At 38.4% G+C, this 13,955-nt stretch overlaps 1 protein-coding gene across 2 annotated transcripts in view; it reads right to left on the reverse strand.

Moving 5' to 3' along the window:
• Positions 1-13,955, reverse strand: part of COL8A1 (collagen type VIII alpha 1 chain) — a 133,468-nt gene that overhangs the window by 31,499 nt on the left and 88,014 nt on the right. For both annotated transcript variants that reach the window (XM_060770731.2, XM_060770729.2), the window contains exon 2: positions 8,199-8,311. The gene's annotated coding sequence lies outside the window, so the exon portion shown is untranslated. The remainder of the gene's footprint in view (positions 1-8,198; positions 8,312-13,955) is intronic.

Below are 13,955 nucleotides of genomic sequence, written 5' to 3' on the forward strand. Positions count from 1 at the left end.
TAAGTAGGACCAGGGAAGGCTCCTTCTCAGGACAGGCACCGGCACTTTGGAACTCCCTTCCAGAAGATCTAAGATCTGCTCTATCCCTGTTGAGTTTCCGGAAGGGGGTAAAGACCTCCTTATTTAAGAAAGCTTTTAACTAAACTTTTGTGCTTCAGGGCCAGGTTGAGTTTTCAGGTTCAATTGCTGGATATTGAAGGGCTTTATATGGGGGAGGTGGTAATGGGTTATGAAGGCTTGATTTTAACCATGTTTCAACTTTTGTATTGTAGACTTTATTTTGTTGTAAGCCGCCTTGGTTTCACTTGCGGAGAAAAGTGGAGTAAAAATATCTTAAATAAATAAATAAAGTACTTGGATGGCATTGCACAACTGAAAGCAACCAGAAAAAGATATATTTCCCTTCTGCATTTTATTGAAATGGGAAGAATTCACTACAGGAAGTTGTCCATCTGTGGCAAATTTCTGAATGTATTTCTTTTTCTTTATTTTTTTTTAAAAGGAAGACCTTATTTTTTTCCTTAAGTACTTTCTATAGCCACTTGACGGTTAAGTTGAGCCAGTATTACATTAGATTGCAGTGAAGGAATCCAAGTTTTACTAAAGAAATAGAGACGCATACACGCACATTCTTAAAATATTTTGTTACCTTAGCAGAAAATCTGAATCCTTCAGTCTGACTATTATTTTTACATGATTAGGTTTTCCAAATACATGCATAGGATGTATATATTTATATATGGCATTTCAGACTATTGATTCTACTATACCTGCTGTTTTCCAAGAGAACCCCTTCCCTAAACAATGGCATCCTTCTTCTCTTCACCTGTATTAATTTAATACATTCCTTTGGGCATTTTATGCAAAAGCAAATCCTCTTGTGGCAAAGTGGGTAGTGAGTGGGATTTAGAGACAGGAAATCCAAGCGAGGACCCTCCTGTTTTTGGTGGAGACAATTATAGTGTTGCTTTTGGTTAAAGATCAGAATTTCTATTAGATACAAATGTCCTTGGCGAGAAATGTTAAAACTGAAGAGTTTCCAGAAATCCGCTAGGTTTGAGAAATGAAGTTTGCATACTATAACGTTAGCAGCTTTGCATTTTAGGGAAGTTTGTATCAACAGTGTGTTATCACTTTTATAAAGCCATTTAATCTTTCATTAAACACCCATTATGGTAAAGTATTGCTGCAAAAGTTTTTCTTCTTAACTTACATTCTTACTCATTGAAGCAGCTTTTTTCTGGGAAGAGAAGGCACCACTTGTATTAAAAGATATGGCACAGTGCTCAGTTCTCAGTTTCCATCATTTGTTTGAGATATTCAGCTTGCACAATTTCTCAAAGTAGTCATCTCTGAATTGACACTTTCCAAATATGCTTGACGACGTAGCCATCATCGCATACAGTGATGGGACTTGTAGGACTGCATGATGCAGGCAAAGTGACAATTGCAGATGAACTGTCACCAGAGGACTGCATTCCCACCCTCATGATTCTGTCACCCCTAGTAATTATCAAATAAAGCCCATCAATAGCTCCTAGCCCCATAACATTCCCACCAGCAACCATAGTATGATGGGTCCCTTCCACTTCTGTGCTGGTATGCTGGCAGTGAAAGGACATCAAGGTGTGGAATTATCCTCCTCTACTCAATATTTTACCATCTTTATCCTTGATGTGCATCACATGGGTAATGTCCTGTGTCATCCTTAGGTGTGATTTAGCAAGTCAATACAACAGGTTTGCTTCTTCCGGTGTATCTAATTTATCATAGACATGTTGGTAGTAGGCATTTTTTGCATCTGTTACTGCATGGTTTGCTGCTGATGTCAATAGTTGGTATTGTCCCTATTTAGAGATGTGATTTTCTCCATGTTTAAAATGTCTGCTTCTTTTTCTTGATTGCGTTTTATACACTTGCACTTCATTACCAGGGGTTTTTTTTTTGTCAATGTACTGATGTCCTGACTTTGTCTTTCCCACAGTTGTTTCAGCAGCTAGGTGGATTTGGTTCACAGCATCCTTCCACATTTTATCTGCTGACTGGTCAGTTTACTTTGAAGTTTTTCGGGGCAGGACCTAGGCTCCCTGGGTGTTCTTTTAGTTGCCACAATTTGAATTTTGCTTGCCCAGTTTTAGGTTTTTTCTGTTACTTCAAATTGCTCATTTGAGTGTCCAGAATGAATAGTCTATGCTGTGGAGTTATGTTTTCAGACAGGACAACTTTTGTGTCTTCAAGGAATTTATTCTCACCATCCAATGGTCAACTTGGGTCAAGTGGCCACCACTGGTGGATATAGCTAACTGTGACACCCTATTTTGAAAGTAAGTGTTAGCTATGGCTAAGTTATGAGCTTCTGTCCCATGTCTCTACATGCAAAATAATAAATACTTCCAAATGGAGGAAAACATAGTTTTTTAAAAAAGGTGTGGTTGGAGCTATATAAAAGTAAGATGTTTTTGATCACAGGTCAACTCCTCTCAACAAGACATATTAATGAATACTTCTCTTTTATTGTTTGAGGTATGACTCCAACCGGGACTTTTCAAGGCTGTAGACCTTGACTGAAAATCTCTTTTAAAAAAAAGACAAGAAGACACAATAGAAAACAACATAACTATAGAGTGGCTAGATTCTAGTTGTTGGATAAGAACAATAAACCTAGGCAACAGTCAACAGGAATATGACAGCACAGACAAAGAAGACCAGCTTATGTAAGTGATTCTACTCAGATCTCTAGGGAAAGCAAAGCAGTTCACAAAGAAAAGAAAGGCACTATTGTTAAGTCTTTCACGAAAGAAGATAGATCTTGCATATTACATGTTGTTACTTGTAAGTTAATAACGACTCATCGGTACATCAGTCAAATCCTTCTGAAGCAAATATATTCCAGAATCAGAAGTGCTACCAAAAGCTAATCCTTCCCAGAGAATACCACAAATTTCTCCCACAATTACTATTCTACACTGCCAATGTGAGTGAAATATGGAAATAAAGACTTCCAAGTTTTCAGGAGAAGTCTGGCATTAGGAAATAAGACCAATAAAGAAAACATAGCAAGAAAGAACTCAGAATTCACAATTATTTTCTATGGAGGAGATTGCATAAAAAACTTACGAACCAAGGCTGGAATAGTGAAAGATTACCTGATAGAGGGACTACTGAAGCCGATGCCTTTTCAGGCTCAGGCCAGGAGGGCAGACTATGTATATAGTGAGACCTTGGTGTCTGGTGGGATTTTCTTCCAGGTCCATCCCTCGTGAATATCATGGGTGCTATTATTACATACAGTGGTGTAGTAAAATGGCATTACTCATATAAAATGGCAAAAAAGAAAGAATTTTGAAAGGGAGGTAATTGCAAGCCATGAATATTTGAATTTGTGGGTACTGAATTTGTGGATATGAATGGCCAACCGTATGGTGGTAAGCCAGGAGAACATTTTTCTTTGTTGATTGGTTTAAAAATCCCTCTTGTTTTAGCTTTATGGGAAACAAAATGAGTATGCCAGCACTACAACTAGTGTGTCTACTCCAATCTAGCTGAGTCCATGGAAGGAAGGTTTTTTTTTATTCAACAGAACTTAAATGTTCCCCAATTTAATCTTAAAAGGCCTCTATAATGTCTCTTTTATGCCCTTACTGTTATCATTAGTATAAAAGTAGAGTTGATATAGAATTCTGCTGCTGTGCAAAGAAGGAATCCAAAAGTGGATAGGGAGAACTACTAGATCCTATGGAGTCAGTCCTGCCCCTCCTGATGTCAGAGGAGAGTTTCCAAAATGTCATTTCCATTTATGCAAAGAGGATTTCCAATTTCCATGTCTATATGTGGTTTTCCCCTCCTCACCAGTATCCCACAATTCCCAATAGCAGAAAAGAAAAGCGGGAAAAGCTGTATTTCTCTAGTATGAACAAGAATACACAGAAAAGGGGTTAGGGATCAAGCCAATATAATCAATATTTTACATAGCATTGTTGAGGGGAAACTTTTTATTAGAGAGGTTTTTTTTACTGTCCCCTCTCCCCTATAAAACTGAAATAAAAACTCTACTGTACCTCTCTAGACCATTATTTTTGAAATTATTTGAAGGCAGCAAGCCATTTCAGGACCTCAACACATTTTACTCAAGAGTACATTTTAAAAAGTTTCACCAACACTTAGACTTTAGTCCTGTGATCCCTGGGAAAACATTTCTGTTTTGCCATTGCACTGCTACGCATAGTGTAACTGTGTCAGAAGGTTGCAGCATTTGTTGCTATAGCTCTTGATTTTTTTTATAAAAAAATAACCAGCTAATGTTTCTGTTATCCGTGATTATTTTTTGACCATTGCCACCACAATCTGCAAAATGTTCTTCCCACCTCAAGTGGGTTTCCTGTTAACTCCAAGAAAAAAAGTATCCTCCTCCTCACCTTCTTCCTCTCTTTTTATTTATTTATTTATTGGCATACATCATGCTATAGTGTGTTGGTGAAATGATACTTTTGCATTGTAACACTATGAGATCCTGCAGCAAGGGCTAGGATTTGTAACTTTATGATATTGTAACTGCATTTTTGACAGGACACTCAGCCCTTCTAGTAAATGGCAAAGACGCCTTACATGCTGTCCTGTTACACAGTGAGAGTTCCCCCTGTACAATGATTCCCACAGTGTCCTGAGCCCCAGTGTGTAATGGGTATCAGATAGAAAGATATGGTTCTTTGGATAACCTGGATCTAAGTCATAGAGAGCTAAGTAGAAAACAACCACCACTTCAAATTTTGTCCAGAAACAGACTGATGACGTTATCACACCAGGGCTTTAAAATGGGAAGCCCTGCATTTCTGCCACCTGCATAATTCTGGGAAATGTAGTTTAGGGAAGAGCCTTTTGAATTCTCAGCTACAGAGGTCCTCACCTTCCCAAACTACACTTCCCAGAATTCTGCAGGCAGCAGAAATGCAGAGCTGCCTGTTTAAAGCCCTGTTGCGATAATGTGGTAAGAACAAGTGAAGCTAATTCAACTAGGGAGAGCATATGTGTAGGTGGTTTGTGTGTTCCCATAAATGCAAGGCTTTTTACAAAGAGTGTCCCCAAAAGAATGGAACAAGTAAATATAAAGATGGCAACAACAGCTAAAGAGATAAATTGTGAGAATTCTCATTTTTGAGAGCAATCTAGAAAAACCTGGGTTGGGAAAAGATGTCCAGCTTTAAAGAGATACAATCAATTTCCAGTCACAACCCTCCAGTCACAACAGTAATTTCCATAATGCTTACCTATGTAGACATCTAATCTCCAGCACTGGTGGAAGCAAAGGTTTCTTTTCCCCACAAATACCCCTGGACCTATAGTAAATATATACCAACTTAAGGGCTAGTATTTGGGAAGGAATTCAAGAAAATGAAAAATAAAGTGGATGGGAAAGGAATATGATGCTAGTCCTCCATAACATCCATCCAGTCAGCATAAGCCTAGCAAGGCTTTGGATTTAACTTCAGATATTCTATCAGACTAACCAGCAGGAGGATTGTGCCCAGCTGTGAGCCAGTTCCCTAGAAGTTCCACTGAACCCAGTGGGACTCATGTCTATATAGAAATCTATCAGGCTGTACTGTAAATGAATCTGAAGAATTAGTGAGCAGTTTTTTTTAACTGTCTTCACACTTATACATACACATACATACACTATATACACAAAAGCTTTTCTTCAGAAAAAAGATTTCTTCCAAATGTCACACCTGAAAGCAGACAATATAACAACAACAACAACTTTATTTTATACCCCACCTCATCTCCCCGAAGGGACCCGGGGCAGTTTACAAAGGGACATGCCCAACAAAACAGGTTAAAATATTCAGAGGCATATGATGAATATGCACACCATGAGCTCATGTCTACTTGTCAAAACTATTTCCATTAAAAGACAAATGAAGTTATTATTGCACTAAGATAAAATAAATGAATGAAGAAATCCTTTTTATTTTTTCCACTGTGGATATCACCATGACTATCATCATCATCATCATCATCATCATCTCCATCACCACCATCACCACTATCACCAACACCATTCAATTATATCTTTGGTTCATAAAATTAACAACATTTAGACCCCAAAGTGTTGAAAAAGAGGGAGCAAGGTTCAAATTGAATCAGTTCAATTAGACAGAGATGTGGGTTGTACTTCCTCTCGATATTGTTGGGCTGCATTTCCCATAAGCCCTAGCCAACACAATCATTGATGACAGATGGTGCACAATCTACAGTTCAATATTAACAAAAGCACTATGAAATTGCTATTTATATGTGTGCAGCTGCTTGTAAGTGAAATCTAATGTTATGGAAGCCTGTAGGTTATGAAATGCCTTTCACTCAACAGGATCCTCCCTCCTCTTCCCCTCTAAGGGCTTTTTACTCCTAAATCTGGTCCAGAAGGTATCCCCAATCAGAAGAGGACGCAAGGAAAACCACACCCTTCTTTATTCTGCTTACAAAAGCTATTCAGAGGTCTTTAATATAAAAGAAAGGGGGGGGGGGAACCGCCAACGAAAATATCAGTTCATGGCATGGTATTTTCAGGGGGATTTTCCCTTGCGTAAATACATTAAGTGAATTTAGAAATCAAGTGGATTTGTTTGGGGCATATGGTGACATCATCAAGAAAACATATTTGCACATTTGCTCTTGGAGAAGTTTTCAAACCTTTGAATATATTAATCCAATAATTCCATAATCCTCTCTTTTCCAGTGTATACTTACACAACTCCTTCAGCCTTTCCTTGTAAGATTTGGTTGTAGGTCTATTACCAGTAACATCATCATTACTCTCCGATAAATATGTTATTGTGTGTGAATAACATGGAGCCCCTGATGGCACAGTGGGTTAAATCACTGAGCTGCTGAACTTACTGACTGAAGGGTTGACTGAAGGGAATCTGGGGAGTTGGAGGAGCTCCCACTGTTAGCCCCGGCTTCTGCCAACCTAGCAGTTTGAAAACATGCAGATGTGACTAGATCAATAGGTACTGCTTTAGTAGGAAGGTAACGGTGCTCCATGCAGTCATGCCGACCACATGACCTTGGAAGCATCTACGGACAACGCTGACTCTTCGGCTTAGGAATTGTAGATGAGCACCCTCCAGGGTCAGACACAACTAGACTTAATGTCAAGGGAAAACCTTTACCCTTACTATGAATAACACAAACGACAATGCCCAGAATTTGCTACAGATAAGGTCTGACCAAAGTAGAACAGAGCAGTACAATTATATCTTGTCATCTGATGGAGCCTAGCATTCCTGGCTCATGTTTAGCTTGTAGGCAACCAGAACCTTTTTCACACTCAATACTGCCAAGCCGTGTGTTATCAAATTAAAAGAGTACTATAAACATAAAAAGGGTAATTCTAGAATAGCATTCTATTTACACAGTGGAAACCCCGTGGGAAACCCACAAACAGACTATAAATGCATGAACACAACTCACATAGCAAGGAATATTTTCTCAGCAACTCCTCCCCACTCCATGATTTAGAGTTGTCCTCCCATTTGGCCTCACACTGCTTAGCCTAGTTCCATTTATGAACAAATTAGGAAAATACTAGTGTCAGTATAACTTCTTGGTGAAGTCCTCTATTGTTCTATCACGAGAACTGAGTATTTATTCCAACTCTTTAGCTTCTGCTTTTTGACTAGTTAAAAAACCCAGGAAAAAAATCTTATACCATGACTACTACTTATGTGACTGCTGAACAAACAACTCAGCATCTGTATGCTTGCCCACAATGCCCTGCCTCATGCACAGAGGAAGAATTGTTTAAAGCTACAGACAATGCAGTTACTATTGCCCATAAACTATCTAGCAGCTTGTGATTTTATCACTTTTAGATAAACTATTTTTTGCAATGCTTTTGACACAAAATGAATAAATAAATGACTGCTACTAAGTTTTCTCAAGAAGCTTCAGTGAGGAACTTTGTCAGAAGCTTTGCATCCAAAGTCTACTGGTTCATCCCTGTTCATTGGTATTCTAAAGGAACTCTAAAACATTAGGCAGACCGAAACCATGCTAATTATTTTTCAGCTGGATTTGTCCTTCTATATCTTGCTATTTTTAACTTTAATAATATCTTCCCCAAGTTTAATCCAATCAGTTGTAATGAGCTTTAGCATTTGTGGAATGAAAAATCTTGATTTTTTGGACACACTTACAGTAAGACTTTGGGGGATGGATGGAGATGTGGATCAGTGCACTGGTCTTTTCAGAAGTCTTGGCTCTTCATCAGATTTTTGTATGGAAAAAAGCTATTTTTCACCAGCAGCCCCTGGGGAAGAAAGTTGGCAGGTTATAATTTTGACTGATAATTGCACCTTGAAAATGACTGCAAATTTGAAAAACTAACACAAGTTTCAAACACACATGGATACAAGTAAGATATTATTATGTATTATTTATGCATAATTATTGGTTGTTCTTCCTGCTTTCAGGACAGGTTTTTAAAAAATGGGATAAAATACCAAGCTCAAATAATATTGCTTAAATTTAAAAATGTTTATTATATGGCCTCAAGATATATAAAGATGGATCTAGATAGAGTGATAAAATATAAAAGGATAAAATATAAAAGAAAAAGACCAGAGTGGTGTCGTGGACTGAGCTAGGACTAGGACTCTGGAAACTAGGGTTCGACAACCCATTTAGGCAAGTCATACCTTCACAGGTAATAATAGTAACAACAACAACAACAACAACTTTATTTTTGTACCCTGCCTCCATCTCCCTGAAGGAACACAGGCGGCTTACAGCATAATTAAAATAGCACATTAAAATTCAATAACAACATCATAAAACAATATAAAACAACCAGATATATAACACAGTATAAAAACAACAAGCAAAAACCAGTGGCCTGAAATAGTAACAGGAAGGTGAAGGCAAACCCCTCTGAACTGTGACAGGTTCATCTTAGGACACAGAGATACCTTTCTCAGTGGCTGTTGACAAGGTGTGAAACTCTCCTTCAAGTACCAAGCTTTGGAGAGAGAGGGAAACAACTCCTAAGAAAACACACATTGTCCCAGCCTCAGAAGAACTTCTGTAAAGTGAGATTTTTAAATAAAAGAAATACTAGAGATAGGGAGACTTTCACTGACTACCAACTGCCTCACTAGATGATAGAAAAACTTGGAGATTATCCAAAGATTAGCTTATGATATATAAAGACTGATACAGATAGCGTGATAAAATACATAAATTGTTCATCCAGCAAAGATATATGGCCAGTCCAAAAAAAAAATCACATGTCGGACATGGAAAAGGGTGATACAGTTATACTATATACTCAGTCTCTAACACTAAAATCTTAAGCTGTTCCTAAACTGACATCAACAGTAGCACACACTTTAAAATATACCATAATCCTGATGCTTTTGCTAGTTCCTCTGTAAGTAATTTACAATACATTCTTTCATTTCCAAATTGTTATTCTAGACCTTTGGCTCCTAATTGTTATTCTAGACCAGTGGTTCTCAGCCTGGGGTCCCCAGATGTTTTTGGCCTACAACTCCCAGAAATCCCAGCCAGTTTACCAGCTCTTAGGATTTCTGGGAGTTGTAGGCCAAAAACATCTGGGGACCCCAGGTTGAGGACCACTGTTCTAGACCTTTGGCTCCTCAGCTGCAGAAGACGAATTATAATCAGGGTAGATGTGTTCACATTTCAGTGTCTTTTATTTACTGATGCCTTTCCCCCATGAAGAAATACGGTATATATGTTTTCTTCTTATATAATGGTAACGTTTCCCTGTTATAATTTAGCAAATTCTAGGAAAACTTCAAGAACAGCTTTTGACAGATGAGTCACAATTCATTTTTTTAAAAAAAAAAATCAGTCATAAGGAAAAGGAAAAAAAAAAAGATGGGAAGAGGGACAGAAATCAATGCGGACGAGAACTTTAGCCCAGCAGAATCTCCAAACAATAAACACTTCTCCAGGTGCAAAACCAGTGATATCAGTCCAAAATTGCAAAATGTGAACACAACACACTGCAATTCCACATAATGGCAGAAGAAAATATAGCAGTCAATGTCAGGACCTGGGTTACTTTCAATAGTTCCAAACAGAGAAACAGAAGAATAGAATCTCATCTTTCTCAAACTCTGCCATGTTTTGCTTTCCTGCCAAAGTTAAGATCATCTTGCTGGCTTTTTGTTAATATATTATAGACAGCTTGCTTAAGATGAATAAAGGAAAAGATTACCTTGCAATTTGCTCACTTGTAAATAAGGTAGATATCTTAGTTTTCTGAATGCTGTAGCACAGAAGCATGTTCCACTGAACTGGGCATTCACTGACTCATGTTATGTCACCAAGCGATTAGACTTCCACCAGGCACATGGGCTAAGCTCTCTGAGCCTGGAGAAATATTTCCCCTCTTGAATCAAATGCTGGCATTAAGGGATTCCACTTGGTCATTTCTCTAGCAAGATCTGTGACTGCACTTCTGTAATAGGTAATCTCATGCAGTGCCCAGAAGATGCATGTTTTTAATGCATGTACACGCATAAAACCCAGATCCTCTAAGGCAGGGGTCCCCAAACTAAGGCCCATGGACTGGATACAGCCCTCCAAGGTCATTTACCCGGCCCTCGCTCAGGGTCAACCTAAGTCTGAAATGACTTGAAAGCACACAACAACAACAATCCTACCTCATCAGCCAAAAGCAGGACCACACTGCCCATTGAAATACTAATAAGTCTATATTTGTTAAATTGTTCATTTTAATTATTGTATTGTTTTTAAGTGATTTTTGCAGTACAAATAAGATATATCCAGTGTGTATAGGAATTCATTATTTTTTTAAAATCCGGCCCTCCAACAGTTTGAGGGACTGTGACCTGGCCCTCTGTTTAAAAAGTTTGAGGATCCCTGCTCTAGTAGTGGTTCAATTTATTGCAACATTAGTCAAAGATCTGGTAGGCTCTTAGGAATTGTGGGAGTTGAAGTCCTAAACACCTAGAGGATCCATGCCTGTTCTAGATCTCTGCAATAGAACTTCATGCTTCTAGTAGCAGTTGATAGTAGTGTGTAGAACAGTGGTTTCCAACCTTTTTTGACCAGGGACAACTTGATCAGGATCCACTTGACCAGGGACCACACTCCAACATTAGTACCAAAAAGGTTACAAATAAGTTTTTGGGCAACTTTAGGTTTTTTTAAATTCGGGATGCTGATTCAGAAAATAGCACTGGATAGACCACATCAGCTCTAGTTTTGATACAGAACATATGTCATCCAGTAGTCGCCATCTGCTTGCCCACAGAAAATGATATTTAATAATCTAGAGCTGATGTGGTAGTAGTAATCCTTTGTGGGTAGTCAGCCTCCCCCCCCCCCAAAAAAAAAATCCAGTTTCCTCAGCACTAAAAGAGGGTTTTGCGAGACCAGTCACTCTCATTGTTGCGTGGTTTCGAGGCAACGGTGTAGTAATTGTGAGGCTGCGGACCATATTTTTGTTTCTGAGGACCACTGGTGGTTCACGGACCACAGGTTGGGAACCACTGGTGTAGAAACTCTGTGCAGATGGAATGCACCATGGTAAGAGCAATCATATTTATTAGGGAAACTGAGTAGGCAATGCACAGGAAGAAGGGAATTCTATTTCCAGATGGCATATGTTAAATGCTTCTGTAGAGATGATGCAAATATAGAAAAAGCCCACAGGAACATAAGGCTCTAATTAAACTTTGCCCTGTTTCAGACCAATATGTCGTTCACGTTTTTTTCTCCCTGAAAACCGGAAAAAAAATACATGAAAGCAACCTGACAGATGAAGGATTCCTCTTTCAGAAATGAGTGGGTGGTCATATACATTCAAGCCCTGCTGATTTCTAAATAATTAAAAACCTGCCCAGTGCTGCAGACTGTAAAAACCTTAGCTGAAGCCAGAGACAGCAAAGTCTTCATTCTTTAGCTCACTTCCTAAGGTAGTACAATTTTCTCACTTGCCCAGATAAAATGAGATTTTTCTTATTTTCTCAAGACTATGTACATCCATTTTAACATTATAAGAAATATATTTTGCTTCCTTCATTTTCAAAGTCTTAATTTGTAATGATGACAAAAAAAATCTGGAAAAACCACCAGCGGTGGTCTTGGCAAGGAAAGCTTGTTCCTGACTTGCTGACATGGAGACATGGATGCTACATGGAGCCTCCAATATAATGACTTACTGGGATGATGCATGCTGCCAAGTGAAGACATACTTATTAATAATAGGTTGTGAACTACAAGCCAAGCATATCACAATGCCTCAGCATGGGACACATGTTAAAGAAAACCTCTTAAGCATATCTTCTAATGTATTTGATCCTACATCACCATCAACATAATAGATAGGATTTACACTTAGCTGAACAGAGTTTCTACCTATATCAACTGCATAGTTGTAAGTAATGTTTCACATTGATTTCAGTGGGACATAAAGGAAATTTAAGTCTTAAGGTTCTAGTGCTGCTGACGATTAACCAGCTGTGCTACAGCCCGGCCCCATTTCTTTGGTAAATCAATTATATTATAGTCACTTTCCCAAACCGTTCCTTAAAAAAGCAGTCACAGTTTCAAGAGTCATTGGAGGAGATGGACACTATTGCATATGTACAGGGGATAAAAGCCAATTGAATTCATTGTGGCTTATTCCAAGTATTTAAAGTAAACATGCATAGGATTGTGAGGTGAAGAGAGATTTACAATATGACTACCCAAATGTCAATCCTACTGAGTTCAGTAAGGGTTGTTTCCAGGAAACTGTGTTCAGAATGGTTTCCTTATAATGCCACATTAATAAGCTTCTCCTAGAATGATCAGAGAGAAAGGACATAAGGTTATATGGACTAAAGCAATTACATTTATAATAGACAAAGTGATATCATAGCAGCTTAGAAATGAAGTATACAAATTCTCTCAGACATATACATAATTAATAACATGGTCTGGCAAAGAAGACAATGTTTGCAAATGTCTACAAGTGAAGCATTCAGAATTCCCCAAATATTTATTCAAAGAGAGCTAGATCCAATACAATGGAATACAATAGGTTCGTTGTTTAATTTGAACTTGCACAGACAGAAAGTATGTTTGCATAGGATGGGGTCACAACTAACAGGTTATTTTGGAAGCTATTCAGACCATAAAAGAATTAGTAGGAGTATGCAGTGCTTACAGAAGAGAGCTATGACTTCCAGTTCTGAAGCACAATTACTGAACACATATTTCTATTTTAAAAGCTATACATTGAATGACAAGTTTAACATGCTCTTATTTGGTATTTAACGTTCCCAAATTTTAAAGGTGCATCACAATAGTGTCCATCTCCTCCAATGACTCTTGAAACCGTGACTGCTTTTTATGGTGAACGATTTGGGAAAGTGACTATAATATAATTGATTTACCAAAGAAATGGGGCTGGGCTGTAGCACAGCTGGTTAATTGCCAGCAGCAATAGATCACTGCTGTCCAGAAGTGGCAAGTTTGAAGCCCAAGTCGGATTGAGCACCCGACTGCTAAGCCTGGCTTGCTCTCCTCCTAAGCAGTTCGAAAACAGCTGAGCTGTGAGTAGAGAAATTAGGCACCTCTTGACGTAGGAAGGCATTTTATGACACCATAAAAATGCCAACGATAAAAGAACAAGGAGGAAATACGACGATTAAAAGGGCTCAGTGTCATAGTGGATGAAGCAACAGCACCCCCATGTGGCTGAAACTGAGCATGATCTCCAGGTACCGAAGCTGGAAAATGCTGGAAATACCTCTTTCTTGTATATCTAAAAACAGTATTGAATGTTTGCCCTGCATGTGTGCATTGTGATCCATCCCAAGTCCCCTTCGAGGTGAGAAGGGCAGAATATAATACTGTAAATAAATAAATTTCATGTGCTATATGCATTTTAATGTAGGAATTCACTTATTATT

This window comes from Anolis sagrei, chromosome 3 (genome assembly GCF_037176765.1).
Source record: "Anolis sagrei isolate rAnoSag1 chromosome 3, rAnoSag1.mat, whole genome shotgun sequence".
Lineage (NCBI taxonomy): Eukaryota > Metazoa > Chordata > Lepidosauria > Squamata > Dactyloidae > Anolis > Anolis sagrei.